The sequence below is a fragment of the Dromiciops gliroides genome, chromosome 2, assembly GCF_019393635.1.
Source record: "Dromiciops gliroides isolate mDroGli1 chromosome 2, mDroGli1.pri, whole genome shotgun sequence".
Taxonomy (NCBI): Eukaryota; Metazoa; Chordata; class Mammalia; order Microbiotheria; family Microbiotheriidae; genus Dromiciops; species Dromiciops gliroides.
The window spans coordinates 237,889,477-237,905,456 of record NC_057862.1 but is presented as its reverse complement, the minus strand read 5'-3'; the positions used below and the strand labels follow the sequence as shown (position 1 = coordinate 237,905,456).

General features: G+C 39.6%; 1 protein-coding gene across 2 annotated transcripts in view; it reads right to left on the bottom strand.

Moving 5' to 3' along the window:
• The window catches only part of ENTPD5 (ectonucleoside triphosphate diphosphohydrolase 5 (inactive)), a 37,566-nt gene that overhangs the window by 15,648 nt on the left and 5,938 nt on the right, over positions 1–15,980 (bottom strand). The window contains exon 1 of one of the 2 annotated variants that reach the window (XM_043982169.1): positions 1,140–1,511. The exons of the other annotated variant lie outside the window; for it this stretch is intronic. The gene's annotated coding sequence lies outside the window, so the exon portion shown is untranslated. Of the gene's footprint in view, positions 1–1,139; positions 1,512–15,980 lie in introns of those variants that run through there. 2 annotated transcript variants of the gene reach the window in all.

Here is a 15,980-nt window from a genome sequence, read left to right as displayed (position 1 = left end):
ACCAATACAGCTAGCAAAAGTGGGGAACTTTTGTAGTATAATTTACATGTCCCCTCTATTTTCCTGCTCTGTATCCTAAACTTCACTCTTCAATGCTATTTTTATTTTAGAGCATAGTGGGGGCAGCTAGGTGGTGAGGTGGATAAAGCACTGGCCCTGGATTCAGGAGGATCTGAGTTCAAATCTGACCTCAGACACTTGACACTTGACCCTGGGCAAGTCACTTAACCCTCACTGCCCTGCCCCCCAACCCCCAAAAAATTCCCACAAAAAAAGAAAAAGAAAAAAAAAGAAGACTCAATAGCTACCGAGAAGTGCTTTGAACATTTTATTGATCTTCAGAGAAGAAACTCATGTAACTAAGTAGCTCATGGAATTTTCTACCCATTTGGCAATAATATGAGCTGATTTTTTCCCCCACTGAATGACAGATTAACCATCTATGACATTTAAATACATATTACAAAAATGTCAAGGAAAGGCATACCCCACCAAATGTCAATCCTAATAATAAGCTGACAGGATGACTTGATCACAAAATTTCTGGCTCTAAAGTTTTTCACTGGTGTAAAACATTTGCTCACGGAATATTATCTATTCACAACAGAGTCCTGCTTTTCGGGTAGATAGATAGGACTGTCAATAGCAACAATTTATTTGAATTAATGTATTTGTTAAATATTTTGTATGTACCACAAAGCAGAATCCTGTTTACTTTTGTGAAATATGAGTTTATATTAGACCACGTAAATTCAGACTTCTAAACCTGACATTCTTTCCAACAGTCTTTCCTTCCCAGTCTTCTGTTTACATCAGGAACTTTGATTCATTTCACTTAGAACTTTGGCAGACACTCAGGTCTCTTTAGTCTCTCCTTCTAAAATCTTGAGTATGCAAGCTCCTTGAGGTGAGGAACTGTCTCCTTACTGTATTTGTAGCATTGTGCCTGATACACAGCAAGCACTTAATGGATATGTTTACTGACTGAGTCTTAAGTGTTTCTTTAGACTTTTCTAGAAAAGATTTCTCTTGTACTCAGATCCCTCAAGATCCTCACATACCCAGGTCTCTTACCAACCCATGCCAAGGCCCAGAGGGCCCGCAAGCACAGAAAATCTTGACAATGAGGAGTAACTCACCCACTCTGTAGGTCTGTGCCTTTCAGAACTTCTCTTTTCTATGCTGTTGCCCTTTGCTCCTTTGTACTTCTGTTCCCCAATCACATTCACCTTTGGGCCAGTTTACAATTCATTCAGTACATGTCATTTTGCTAACTCATCCTCTCGTTGCAACTTTTCTTTCTCTCTCTCTCTTATACCTTTCTTCCTTCTCTTAAGTTCAGTTCAAGTACCTTTGCCATGAATAACATTTTTGTCTACAGAACAAAACAAGCTTAAGCCTAGGAGTTGAACCCTTTTCTTTTCTGTAACATGAATTCAAAGAGCTGTGCAATGGGCAAGAAAGGGTAGGTGGGAGCAAGGGTGTCTTGCAGCACTAACTGAGGCCAGAGTTGTAACTTCCTGAAACTATACCCAAGGCGAATTCAGTTGGAGGTAGGGTGGGGAGGTTGCTCCATTCAAATGAGAGGGTGGAGTGGTAAAAAGGACAAATAGGAAGGAAGGGAGGAGGGTGAAATTATATTCCTCCAGGAAGGAAGAGTGTCTCCCAGAAGGACAATGTGCTTCACCCTATCTCTCCATGTTGGAACCCTAGGGCCAAACCCAATTCATTCTGTACTGCTTAGAGCTCTCCGACCAGTGCTGCCTCTAATCCCCACTCCCCATATATAATCCTATGAAAGCAACATGGAATAATGAAAAGCCAGCCTTGCAAGGAAGCAAGGAGATTAGAGTTCAACTCTTGCTTTTGACCCACTAGCTGTGTGACCATGAGCAAGTCACTTTCTCTCTCAATGCCCCATAAACCGCACACCAATGAAATCCAAAGTGTGGACCAACCCCCCACCCCCACCCCCTGCCCCAAACAGCTCTATTACAAGCATTTGATTGTGATCTATCCATCTTCCCAACTGTTGTGAGCAAAGCCCACCACTTGCACAAAACGGTATAATACTGTGCTGCATTTCAAATGGTTGAAATCACATTTGTCAAACAATTAGGGAATAGATGAACAAATTGTGGTATAACAATGTAATGGAATGCTGTACCCATCAAAATGAGAAATAAGAGTGATATGAAAAGGGAATTGATGACAGTAATGCTCAATGGAGGTAGAACCAAACAATATTTACACTTACAACTATGTATTTAATGATAATAGCAGCAACACCCTCTTTGCCCCCAAACTGCAATGGGGGCAGGGGAAAGGGAGGAGGAGAGATCAGGAAAAAAAGAAACAAATAGGACAATCTTATTACTATTTTGTTGAAGTTAATACTGTATAGACATTTAAAAATACATGACAACAGACATTTATGGTCACTAGTCAATAAACATCCATTAACCATTATTATGCTTTTATTTACAACTTTAAAATTCTTCTGTACTTAAATGTTTATGTTTACTGATGGCTATTAAGTTCAGAATTTAAAAAAAAAAAAGCCAAACTAAAACGTTGAGGTTAATTGGCATCAAGTAGCCCACAAAACTCCAAAGGCATCAATGGTGAAACTATTTGTAACCCCACTCCCAAAGCCTATTGGTATGAGACTCCTCACTGGTGGAGATGAATCCCTGCCTCACATGATGAGCAGGGCAGAGTTGGTGAGAATGACAGTACATCAACCTTCTTGGGTCTTCTTTGGGACTCTTCAGACTCAAGCTGCTTTCCTCACTCATGATTTCTCCCTTGGAGAGGGAAGGTGGAAGATGCCAACCCCATTTCTGGTTGCTTAAGGCAAAGCTGGGAGGAAGTTGACACAAGTAGAACTGGCAATCTCCATTATGTTCCTGTCCCCAGTCTGCTACACTAGAGACTTTAAGAAGTTTCCCCTGAGATAAGATCTAGAATTCTTTCCCTTGATTGAGTGGAGTTACCTGGCTCCCAATAAAAGAGCTCCTTTACTCTGTATCGTCTGGTATATTCTCCTCTGTATATGTTTTCTGATTTGTTTTGCTATGATCTGGATAAAAGGGTTTCTTTGGTATTTGCTATGTGTGTTAATTTTAGGACTGGTATTTGTTGGGAAGCAACTCAAACCTGAGATGTAAAGCTTGGGGTCCATCTTCCCCCCATTTAGCAAAACCTCGATCAGAAGCTAGATTTTTTTTTTTTAATTGCCTTTATTTTATTTTTTTTTGGGGGGGTGAGGCAATTGGAGTTAAGTGACTTGCCCAGGGTCACTCAGCTAGTAAGTGGTAAGTGTCTGAGGCTGGATTTGAACTCAGGTACTCCTGAATCCAGGGCCGGTGCTTTATCCACTACACCATCTAGCTGCCCCCAGAAGCTAGATTAAACCTGATCCTATCCCCTATACTAATACTATCTAAGGGAGCAGATAGATATGATTCTAGCCCAGTACTCTCTCTCTGAGGAGAGGAGAGTGGTCTTCCTAACCTCCTGTTTCCCCTCCGATTAGGAATTAAAGTCTCCCTTGGAGAAGGATGGGGGAAGAGGCTGGAGATGTCAATTCTGCCTTCCCTTGAGCCACACAACAACACTCCCATGCTACAGGTGGAACAGGTCCTGCCACAGGTAAAGGCCTTTCCACATAATGAAATCTAAAAAGCATATGCTACTTGCACATATCCCTGGATACCAAAGGAAAGCTGGTTTTAACAGAGTAAAAATTAAAAAGATAAGTTTAAAATATAACTCAAATTTTAAGTTAAAATGTGGGAATAAAAGTTAGCCAAATGTTTACTAGAAGATAAGGTAATCAAACAAAAGGGGAAACAAGGAAGTTCTAATAAGTTTAAGGCAGATCCTGGCACAAAGGAACAAATCGCCACCTAACATGGTATGTAGTCTAACATAATTCTAGCTCACAAAATTCTCAAAGCCTTGTGATTCTTCAGGCACCTGAAGAAGGTCCAAATCAGTGCTGCAATGGTGCCTTGGATGTGTACTTCTGGCCTGGCAGTATAGAATTGGAGGCAGGTCCTCTTGCCCAATGAAAAACTCGTCTATACTTCTGATTTGCCCCAAATCAGTGCCTGCTTCAGCTGCTGCTATGATATTCGCTACTTCATGTATTTATAGGGAAGACCTTTCTATTTAGATCTACCCCAAAGAAGCTATCAGAATCCTTAGACCTATGAAAAAATAATGGAGGACATTTAAGGTGATGAGAATAGGGAATGATTTTTGCTGGAGTCCCAGGGAATAATGACAGCTTGGTACAGGGCACAGGATTTGGAGTCATAAGACCTGGGTTCAAATGACAACTTCCTACCTGTGTGACCTTGGGCAACTTACTTGACCTCTCTGGGCCTCAGATTCCTCATCTATAAAATAAGGATACTGAACTAGATGACCTTTCAGATCTCTTCCAGCTCTAAATTTGTAAGAAGCACAATGGAATGGACAATCCTAGAAAATTAGGACAAATTGATCTTTAGCCCAAATTTGAGGTAACACCCAAAGTTAACCTTACCATTGGGGAACTGCAGGTATGGAATATTACATATCCTGTCAGGCACAGTAGACATATAGGTTGGTTTTGCGACCAATTAAAAATTGCTTTAAACAAAATTCTTTGTTACAAGAGATATCTGGAGTATAATAAGTTACACTGGAAAGAAGAAGAGGGATGTATTGAGAAATGGAGATGATGTAAAAAACAAGATATCAATAAAAACTTAAAAGAAACAAAAAAGCCCACAGGAAACCTCATACACAACTGGAAAAAAAAGGCAAGAATGCTGTAGTATTTTCTACTAGTACTTTTTCTTTAAAGAGGGAATCCAGCCCCCCTCCCCTTTTGGGGGGGGGTGGTGGTGGAGGAAATGATAATAGCTAGAGTCTATATGTAGCAGTGCTTCAAGGTTTGCAAAGTGCTTTACAAACATCATGTCATTTTATTCTCACAAACAACCCTGGGAAGTAGGTGCTATTTAATTATTTATCCCAACTTTGTAGATGAGGAAACTAAGGGAGCCAGAGGTTGTGATTTGCCCAGGGTTATAATGCAAATAAGTGTCTAAGATGGGATTTGAACTCAGATCTTCCTGACTCATTCCATAGTTGATGGATACTTCCTTAGTTTCCAGTTCTTTTCCATCATAAAAGAGCTGATACAAATATTTTTGTACATAGGGATCCTTTTCTTCTTTCATAGATCACTCTAGTTGATAGGGTATACAAAGTTTAATAACTTTTTGGGTATGTATCCAAATTGCTTCCCAGAATGGCTGAATAAATTTATAGCTCCACCAACAGCATATTTAGTAGGCCTCCACCAGTCGCGGACGACCATGGATCAGCACCTTGAAGAGCCACAGGCCATAGTGTGGCTGTGCAGTCCAATACAGGAGCTGCGGCTCCTGAGCGACTTATAACCAGTAACTGCCGCATCCCATGGTTGTATTTACCCCATGAGGAGTAGCTGGAGTGTCTTCTCCAGGGTGCCGGCCTGGGCGGATCAATATGGAAAATAAGCTGTTGCCCATGCAGCAGGTTTTCCCTCTCCATGACACTGGTGGATCCAAAGGAGAGGCAGAGCCAATACAGTTTGGCACCAGTACCACCGCAGGAGTTGCCAGAGGGATGTGATGTCCAACATCCAACTGCCTAAGGGACTCCGGCTCCTGATTTTTCTCCGGGTTAACTCCGAAGCCTTTCCCATATATGGGTATAGCCGCAAGGCAGCAGAGGTTTAAAATCAGGGTTCCTTCCCCTAGGCGGGTTGCTTGCTAAGGCTAACGAGCCCCACCTACCCAAAGCAACTGGTTTTAAGGTGCCAGTGACTCTCCTTTGCCCCTTCTCCTGTTGGTGGAAACAGTTCTACCGCGAGAAGGCCAGGAGTTGGGCTTCGGTTGTCAGAGGCTACTTGAGACGCATGCTATTGGAGCATTTTATAGAGAGTGGGAGCTTATCCCCACTCCTACCCCGGCATGACAAACAGTGTATTTAATATATCTGTTTTCCTCATAGGCCCTCCAACATTTGTCCTCTTCCTTTTATTTTTTTGTCAACTCTGTCAATGTGATGTGTGTGAAGTAGAACCTTAGTTATTTTAATTTGCATATATCTAATTATCAGTGATTTGGAGCATTTTTTCACATGGTTTATTGATAGCTTGGATTTCTTCATTAGAAAACTATCTGTTGGGGGCAGCTAGGTGGCGCAGTGAGTAGAGCAATGGCCCTGGAGTCAGGAGTACCTGAGTTCAAATCCGGCCTCAAACACTTAACACTTACTAGCTGTGTGACCCTGGGCAAGTCACTTAACCCCAGTTGCCTCACTAAAAAAACTAATATATATATATATATATATATATATATATATATATATATATATATATATATATATATATAAAAGAAAACTATCTGTTTAAGATCCTTTGACTATATATTAACTGGAAAATAGTTCTTATTCTTTGCTTACTCATTTCCCTTATAATTTTAGCTGCATTGAGTTTTCTGTGGAAAAAGCCTTTTAATTTTCTGTAATAAAAATTGTCCATTTTCTCTTCTGTGATCCTTTCTGTCCTTGGTTTGGTCATGAACTCTTTCCCTATCCATAGATCTGAAAGGTAATTTCTTCCCTGCTCCTTTATGATGTCACCCTCTATGTGTGGGTCATGTATTACATTTGGAGATTATCTTTATATATGCTGTTTCCTGAACCATCTTAACTAGAAGCTATTTCTAAGAAATCATTCTATGTTTACTTTACACAGAAGCATGACAATATAGTGGAAAAACCACTAGGTTTGAATCCCAGTTCTGACACATACTAGTTTTGGGGCAAGTCACAGGGATCCGTTGTGGGCCTTAGGTTAATCACCAGCAGATATGTAAATAGGGTTAGGGCTAGACCTACAATTTACTCTCTCTAACCTTTAACCTTAGAGAGCTACCTAGAATAATGACAAGTTAAGTGACTTGCCCAGGGTCACACAGCCAGCATATATGTATGTCAGTGGCAAGATTCTTCTGGCTTAAAGCTCTTCTCTCCATCCAATATACCATGCTGCCTCTGAATACATAAATGTGAGATATTATTATGTTGCTATTTCTCTATTTTTAGAAGTCCCCAACCAGATAACATTGAAACTGTAGTCATCAATCAATTAGCATTTATTAAATACTATTATGCCCATATGTACCAGTTACTATGCCAGATGCTAGGGATCCAAAGACAAAAATGAAAGTTCTTCCCCTAAGGAACAGCATTTACTGGAGAAAAAGAGTGATAAGAGACAACACGTTCACTTTATGCATATCACAGGTGCTAAAAGCTTCAGCCAGGGTAAAATGGAAATTGATGGCATGGGTAAGTTATGGGTGGAAAATGGTAAACTGGGGCATCTTGACAAATACTTAAGTCAAAACTTTGAAAAAAGCTACCTAGTGAACACTAAGTCAATCATAAGAGCCGTTAACCTCTTCTCTAAAAATGTCACCAACACATGAAACCACTTGTGGTTTTCCATTTTCTATCAGATGTTTTAGTTTACTAGAGTTGATTGAAGGCATAATAACTGAAACTCAACAAACATCTTTCTTGGGCAAATATAAACAGAAACTCATTTGCTTCTGGTAAAGTCAGATATATTTAAGAATAGTAAGAAGGAAAATAAGCACATTTGTGTCATTAGGAAATAATACATATAAATCTAAGAATAAAATTAAATACTGAGATGAGTTACAGCAAGTAAAATAAATAGTAGGAAATTTCTATGGTAACAGAACAGGAACTGATATGTGTATGAGGCTAAAATTCTAGCTAGTCTGTCTAAAATATCTAATGAGTGGTTGCCAATAAATTATAAGCTTTAGCAAGAGTTAGACTTTTAAGCATTTATTAAGGAGAATAAGAATTTGGTGAAGAGAAAGAGAAAGGCCTAGATTCATCTATCTATGAAAGGGAGAGCACATTTCTAGCTCCACTCTCCACCAGCGTCCTGAGGAAAGAGAGCTAGAGAGCCAGCCTTGCCCCTCTCTTCCTCCCACAAGCAAACATTACTTCCTGACACCAAAGAAAAGCTACATGGCCTTGCCCTCAGAGGCCTTCTCCTCATGGTGGAGCTTTCCTACTGTAAATATCCAGCAGGTGGCATCATTCCAATCATTACAGATGATGCTTTAGTTAAGAAAAAACTAAAACGAAATTGCTTAAAATCACTTCGAGACAAAAAACAAAACAAAACAAAAATCACTTCGAGAAAACATTTCTTTTTTCTTTTTTTGTTTTTGGTGAGGCAATTGGGGTTAAGTGACTTGCCCAGGGACACACAGCTAGTAAGTGTTAAGTGTCTGAGGCCGGATTTGAACTCAGGTTCTCCTGAATCCAGGGCCAGTGCTCTATCTACTGTGCCACCTAGCTGCCCCAAGAAAACATTTCTAATCACAATAGTAGTATTGATAACTTGGTACTGAAGGCATTTTGAGAAAAGGGCAAGAGAACACTAAACAGCTGACATTAAGTTTTATAAGTTGATTTAATTTTATTTCTTTTTTTTTTTTTGGTGAGGTAATTGGGGTTAAGTGACTTGCCCAAGGTCACACAGCTTGTTAAGTGTCAAGTGTCTGAGGCCAGATTTGAACTCAGGTCCTCCTGAATCCAGGGCCAGTGCTCTATCCACTGTGCCACCTAGCTGCCCTTAGGCAACTGGGGTTAAGTGACTTGCCCAAGGTCACACAGCTAGTTAAGTGTCAAGTGTTTGAGGCCAGATTTGAACTCAGGTCCTCCTGAATCCAGGGCCAGTGCTCTATCCACTGCGCCACCTAGCTGCCCCTTATTTCTTTTTTAATGTGAATTTAATACACATCGATAATCACAAATATCTCGAGAGGTGAAGAACAGAGAAGACTGTAAGAAACTGTCAAGCTCTGTAACATACAGTTTTCTAAGTTTTTCAACATACATCAGTTTACCCAGACAGTAATTCCTTTTGACTACTACATCTTAAGATAATTTTTTTTTTTTAGTGAGGCAATTGGGGTTAAGTGACTTGCCCAGGGTCACACAGCTAGTAAGTGTTAAGTGTCTGAGGCCGGATTTGAACTCAGGTACTCCTGACTCCAGGGCCGGTGCTCTATCCACTGTGCCATCTAGGTGCCCCTAAACTCTTTTTTTTTTTTTTTGCAGGCAATGGGGGTTAAGTGACTTGCCCAGGGTCACACAGCTAGTAAGTGTCAAGTGTCTGAGGCCGGACTTGAACTCAGGTACTCCTAAATCCAGGGCCGGTGCTTTAACCACTGTGCCATCTAGCTGCCCCTAAGATAATTTTTAAAATAAGTAATAAGTTCATCAATATAAACCTATTTCAAATGCCAACAAGTCTGGAAACCTAACCATGGGACTGGCTAGGGGTGAGGAGGGGATCAAAAGTAGGATCATAATCAGAGTTTTAGAGTTGGAAATGACTTTCCTACTTATCTAGCCCAAGCCTTTCAATTTACAGATGAGGAAAAGCCTCAAAAGGTGAAATGACTTGCCTGAAATCCTATGGGTAATCAATGGACAAGCTAGGATTCCACTCCAGTTTCTTAGTTCCAGATCCAGTGCTTTTTTCACTGTACAACACAGGATGCATTGTCACCAAAGGTCAAGTTCTTTCCTACAATTAAAAGTATTTCCTTCAGTCCATGTCAATTAAAAAGATTACTGTGACAGGACAAATGTTAAGGAGCAATTTACTGTGCCCTGAGAGCATCAGTGCGAAGTACTGTTGGAATGAGATCTAAGAACTCATGACCTCATTCCCCATTGTTCTCTGCCTGACTCAATGGTGGCAGCAGTAGCAGCAACTACCAGACCAGAGGAGGCTCTTCCAGAATTTTGCTTCTGTTTCTTCATGTGTTACATAGCCTTCTCTCAAGCCTTTACATTGTCTGTGAAAAGTCTCCTACAGAGATTCTATGGAAGGGGATTATAGCAATATAAGACAAATGTCAAATGATGAAGGTGCCTCTGCCCCTAAACTAACATTGGTCCCATTTCTCATGGTTTGTTTGAGTGTGAGGCAAAGTAAGTAGGAGTCAGGAAGAACCAGGTTCAAGTCCTGCCTCTGACACAAATTAGTTGTATGACTGGGCAAGTCACTTAATTTCTGTGCCCAAGCAAACTGTGTGAGACTCTAAATTACAGGTAAGATGCTAATTTTCATTGCTGAAGAGTACTCACAATGGTGAAATCACAGGTTCAGGCCAAAAAAAAAAAAGCTTTTTGAAGGAAATCATAATTTTTCTTTACTGAAAAACATATACTATTTTGAAATTTTTAATCAGAAAAATGTAGGCAAATAAAAAAGACTTATTGGAATTATTGTCATAAAGTGGCCATTACACTAGTCCTGGGCAGAGGTGAGGAGAGTCTAAACTACAGTTCTGGCTGTCTAAGGGAATGGAAATGAGAATTGTGGAGGTAGACTTGACAAGACTTGGCAATCAATTGACTCTAGGATGCATGGAGAAGTAGTCAATGTGACCCAAGGAAAATATCATTATATTTGGAGTTGGATAATCTGGGTTCCAATCTCAAGTGTGCTATCCACTGCCTGAAACCTCAGGCAAGTCACAAGCTGTCCAGTCCACTTCTTGCTCTCCCCAGTCCATTCTGAGCTTTGGAAATATATTAATCCTCCTAAAAACATCATTTTTATCACATCTCTCCAACCCCACCCCCTGCCCACTCAGATACTCGGAATGGTTCCTCAACACCTCCTTCATAAAGTATAGTCTTTAGCTTCACATCCAAGGTCCTAATCTCCCTTCAGCTTTTCTTCCTTGGTTTCCTCACACAATCCCTCTACTGTAAACTGGCACGTTCACATGAACATTTTGTTCAACAGGTTTCCCTACCAGGAAAATCTTCCCCAATTCTACTGAATTCCTGTATGTTACCCAATTCTACCCCACCTCATAGGATAATAGAATCATAGATTTAGGGTTGGAAGGGATCTTAAGGGCTATCTAGCCCATCCCCCCCCCCCATTTACGAATGAAGAAACTGAGGCCCAAAAAGTTGAAGTGGATTTATTCAAGGTTAAACAGGTAGTGACAAGGATGGGATCCAAATCTAGGTTCTTTAACTCTAAACCTAGCACTCTTTCCAATCAACTACGTTGCTACCCACTTCCTTCACAAAGCCTTCTTTTAATTCAAAGTAGTTATTTTAACTTTCTCATTGCCCTGGTTTATTTATTCTTAATCCCTTTTCATTCTTTTTGCTACATTAAATAGGGGTGTCAAGAGTAGATATTCATGTTTAAAACCTTTTCTTTTTTTGTTGTTGTTGTTTTTTTTTTGTTTTCGGGCCAATGGGGGTTAAGTGACTTGCCCAGGGTCACACAGCTAGTAAGTGTCAAGTGTCTGAGGCCAGATTTGAATTCAGGTACTCCTGAATCCAGGGCTGGTGCTTTATCCACTGCACCACCTACCCGCCCCAAAACCTTTTCTTAATGAGAATTCTTCTAGTTTTCCTCTATTGTATATCTGTTATTAGCTTATGGTTTCAAATATATATTTTATTAGATTTTGGAAAATCCCTTCTATTCTTTTATTTATATTTTAAAAGACATAATCTAGTGTTTATTTTGTGGAAGGTTCTTTCATATAATGATATAATCATGTCTTTATTTTTTTCTTGTTCATAAGTTTATAGTTTTTGTGGTATTAAGCTACCTTTTCATTCCATTTATACATTCTACTTAGTCACAATTGATCTTTTTTTTTCTTTTTTTCTTTCTTTTTTTTTTTTTAGTGAGGCAATTGGGGTTAAGTGACTTGCCCAGGGTCACACAGCTAGTAAGTGTTATGTGTCTGAGGCCGAATTTGAACTCAGGTACTCCTGACGCCAGAGCCAGTGCTCTATCCACTGTGCCACCTAGCTGCCCCTCAATTGATCTTTTAAAATAAATACTGCTGTATCCTCCATTCTGGAAATAAATTTGGAACTATGCCCCAATACATACCTTTTGATTATTAGGTCTATATTCTAAAGAGATAAAGAAAGAGGAAAAGGACTTATAGGTACAAAAATGTTCATAGCAGCTCTTTTTGAGGTGGCAAAGAACTGGAAACTGAAGGGGTATCCATCAATTGAGAAATGGTTAGACTAGTTATAGTACAAGAATATGATGGAATACTATTGTGTTAGAAGAAATGATGAAGGGGATGTTTTCAGAGAAACCTGGGAAGACTTGTATGAACTGATGCGGAATAATGAGAGCAGAAGGAGTACAATTCACTGTGAAGACAAGCAACCATTTGTAACAGGGGTATTGTTTTTCTTGCTTTCTCAATGGGGAGGGTGGGAGTGAGAGGGAAAAGGTGAATTTTCATTTGAAAAAATTATTTAAAAAATAATGCTGTATTCTATTTGCAACTCTTTTAATATCTGTGTGCTGCTAACATTAATGATAATGATTGATAATTTCCTTTTAGCTTTGTTCAGTTCAGGATCAATGCTCTATTCTCCTGATAGGAGTGGGGGTAGTCTGATTGCTGTAGCATTGAATTTACTTATCAATGGGGTATTAAATCATATTTTTATTTTCTTTTAATTGCGTGAATCCTTTCTATTATCTGTTTTTCTTTGACAATTTCCTGAAATATAGCATCCAGATTGTTTTTCTTTAAGTTTTCTGGGATGTTACAATCTATCCTCCAGTCCAATAACTTGGGTCTGAGTATTCTGCTGTGGCATTGTGTACAATTTCACCTTCCACTATATGGTCTATTGTTTATTGTTTCTTTGGATTTCTGTGAGGTTTTCTGTTGGTCATTATTTCCTCTTGTTTACTTTTTACATGTTTTAATTTTAACCATTTCACAGTATGATTTTAAAAATATCTTTCTTCAAATTCTTAATTTATGTGCTTTTCTCAGACTTGACATTTCTTGCTCAATTTCTTTGAATGTGTTTTCTATACATTTGAGCATGCCTCTCAGGATATTTTGTACAATTTCTTTTTTCTATCTCCATTGCTTTTGGCACTGTAGCTAATTTAGATATTCTATAATCAAAAATATATATATTTATTGTACCAGCATTCTGTTTTGCTCATTTTGAACCATGGCTGTTTGTGTGTATGTTTTAGCCATTTATCTTCTCTTTGATGTTGCTATCTGATGTCTGTATATAGAGTCTGGCTTCCTTCAGTACTCTGAGCCCACCTCTCAGTCTCCTCTTTTTCCTCCCTTTACTGTACTTATCTTAGGTATCAGTTGTTAAGGGCTAAAATTCTAGCTAAACTGTCTAAAATATCTAATGAGTGGTCACCAATAAATTATAAGCTTTAGCAAGAGTTAGACTTTTAAGCATTTATTAAGGAGAATAAGAATTTGGTAAAGAGAGAGAAAAAGGCCTAGATTCCTATCTATTAAAGGGAGAGCACATTTCTAGCTCCACTCTCCACCAGAGTCCTCAGGAAAGAGAGTGAGCCCAAGCCCCAGTCTCTTCCTTCCTCCTCCCACTAGCCCGCGTCACTTCCTGACACCAAAGAAAAGACTCCTGGTCTTGCCCTCAAAGACCTTTGCTTCATGGGCGGAACTCTTCTACAGTAAGTCTCCAGCAGGTGGCGTCATTCCAATCGTTACACAGTTACTTAATGCTTATCATGATAAAAACCTAGAAATAAGAGAGTGTCCAAAAGAGGATGACTGATAGTATCACAGGCTAGAGAGGTCAAGAAAGATGAGTGAGAAAAGGACTTTAGATTTGGCAATTAAGAAATCAATGGTGGGGGCAGCTACGTGGCACAGTGGATAGAGCACCAGCCCTGGAGTCAGGAGTACCTGAGTTCAAATTGGGCCTCAGACACTAAACACTTACTAGCTGTGTGACCCTGGGCAAGTCACTTAACCCCAATTGCCTCACTAAAAAAAAAAAAAAAATCAATGGTAACTTTGGAGAGAGCAATTTTGTTTGAATGATGAGGTTGCAGAAAATAAGAAGGAAGTGGAGGTAATGATAATAGTTTTCTCAAAGAGTTTAGTAGAAAAAGGGCAGAGAGATATGAAATGATAGGTAGTGGGGATGGACAGGTTAAGTGACAGTTTTTTGAGGATGGGGAAGACAAGGCATCTTTGTAGGCAATAGAGAAGCACCCAGCAAAAAAGGAGAGACTGAAGACAAGTGTAATTAGGAATGGAGAGGGGGAGACTTGCTGGAAGAGATAGGATGGAATGGGATCCTATGTACAGGTAAAAGGGTTTGCCTTGACAAGGTCACCTCTTCATGTAAGGCAGAGGTGAAGAAAATAGTGGGGAAAGGCATCTGAATGATGAGATGAGGAAGGGAGATGAGAGAGCTCTTGTCAAATGGTCTCAGTTTTTTCAGTAAAATATGAGGCAAAGTCCTCAGTTTAAGGGGAATCATGGGAGCCTTGGAAAAGATGCTGTGGTGAGAGGAATAGTGAGTCAATTAGGGAAGCATTAAAGGATTGCCTTGCTAGAGGGAGATCTTAGTTGAAATTATGTAATATAAATTACAGGGGTAATCAATGATAAAAATAACTTTAAGACATACTACAAATAAAAAATGCTAAGTAAAAATTTTATTTATCAACATGTCTTTATAGCATTACAATTACTTAAAAAAAACTGAGGGTTTTTGCCAAACTTGAAGTCATACATACAGGTAATCAAAATAATCATACTATCACAACTTATCCTTAACAAAATTCATGTTTGTATGTGAAATACACAAAGATAAAGAGTGATTTCATATAACACAGAGATGGTGCTGCTTTTTCCCTTTGGATAAACCTGGCTAAGAAGACTGTAGAATCTGGGACAGCTAGGTGGCGCAGTGGATAAAGCATCGGCTCTAGATTCAGGAGGACCCAAATTCAAATCCAGTCTCGGACACTTGATGCATACTAGCTGTGTGACCCTGGGCAAGTCACTTAACCCTCACTGCAAAGAAGGAGAAGGAGGAGAAGGAGAAGGAGAAGGAGGAGAAGGAGGAGAAGGAGGAGAAGGAGGAGAAGGAGGAGAAGGAGGAGAAGGAGGAGAAGGAGGAGAAGGAGGAGAAGGAGGAGAAGGAGGAGAAGGAGGAGAAAGAGAAGACGGCGAGGCTTCCTTTGTGCCGTTAAAGTCAAGGAGTAGTGTTATCCCTGGTCCTACTCAGAACCCTTGATGAGACCAGTATTAAGAAGCATCAACTCGGGGGCAGCTAGGTGGCGCAGTGGATAAATCACCATCCCTGGATTCAGGAGGACCTGAGTTCAAATCCAGCCTCAAACACTTGATACTTACTAGCTGTGTGACCCTGGGCAAGTCACTTAACCCCCATTGCCCCACAAAACAAACAAACAAATAAAAAAGAAAAGAAAAGAAAGAAACATCAACTCATGTCTGAAGGGTGCATCGAGGCTGAAAGGCAAAATCACCTGAAATATCACCCCACTTTCTCTGCCTATATAACTTTAAAGTCTGCTAATAGACTAAACTCAAGGATAATACATTAGGTGAGTCCAGAGTCTTTGATATAAATCAAAAGAAAGCCATGGAAAACTTTATATAGAAGACCTAACACCATGAAATGCTCAAAAAGCAATTCATAATTAGGTAGACATTTTGACATGTAATTAATTGTAACTAGCTGGCTGTACAAGCTTGTTGACCACTATGGCACATTGTGGTAACATAATCTAGAGGCCAAAGGGGAATGGATAAATACTAAAGCGTGTATTTCAGAGAGAAACTGGCATCATACGTAACATGGACAGAATCCAGATATTCCGAAAGCACAGGAGATGGGCATAAACCACATTTAGTCCTTTAAATTAGTTAGGGAGGCCATTCGATACTCAGGTACTTGCCATATACCTTTTGTTTGGTATTTTATATTTATAATGTGCCTTACAAGTATTTTTGTTAGTTACTGAGCACAACAGATCCATG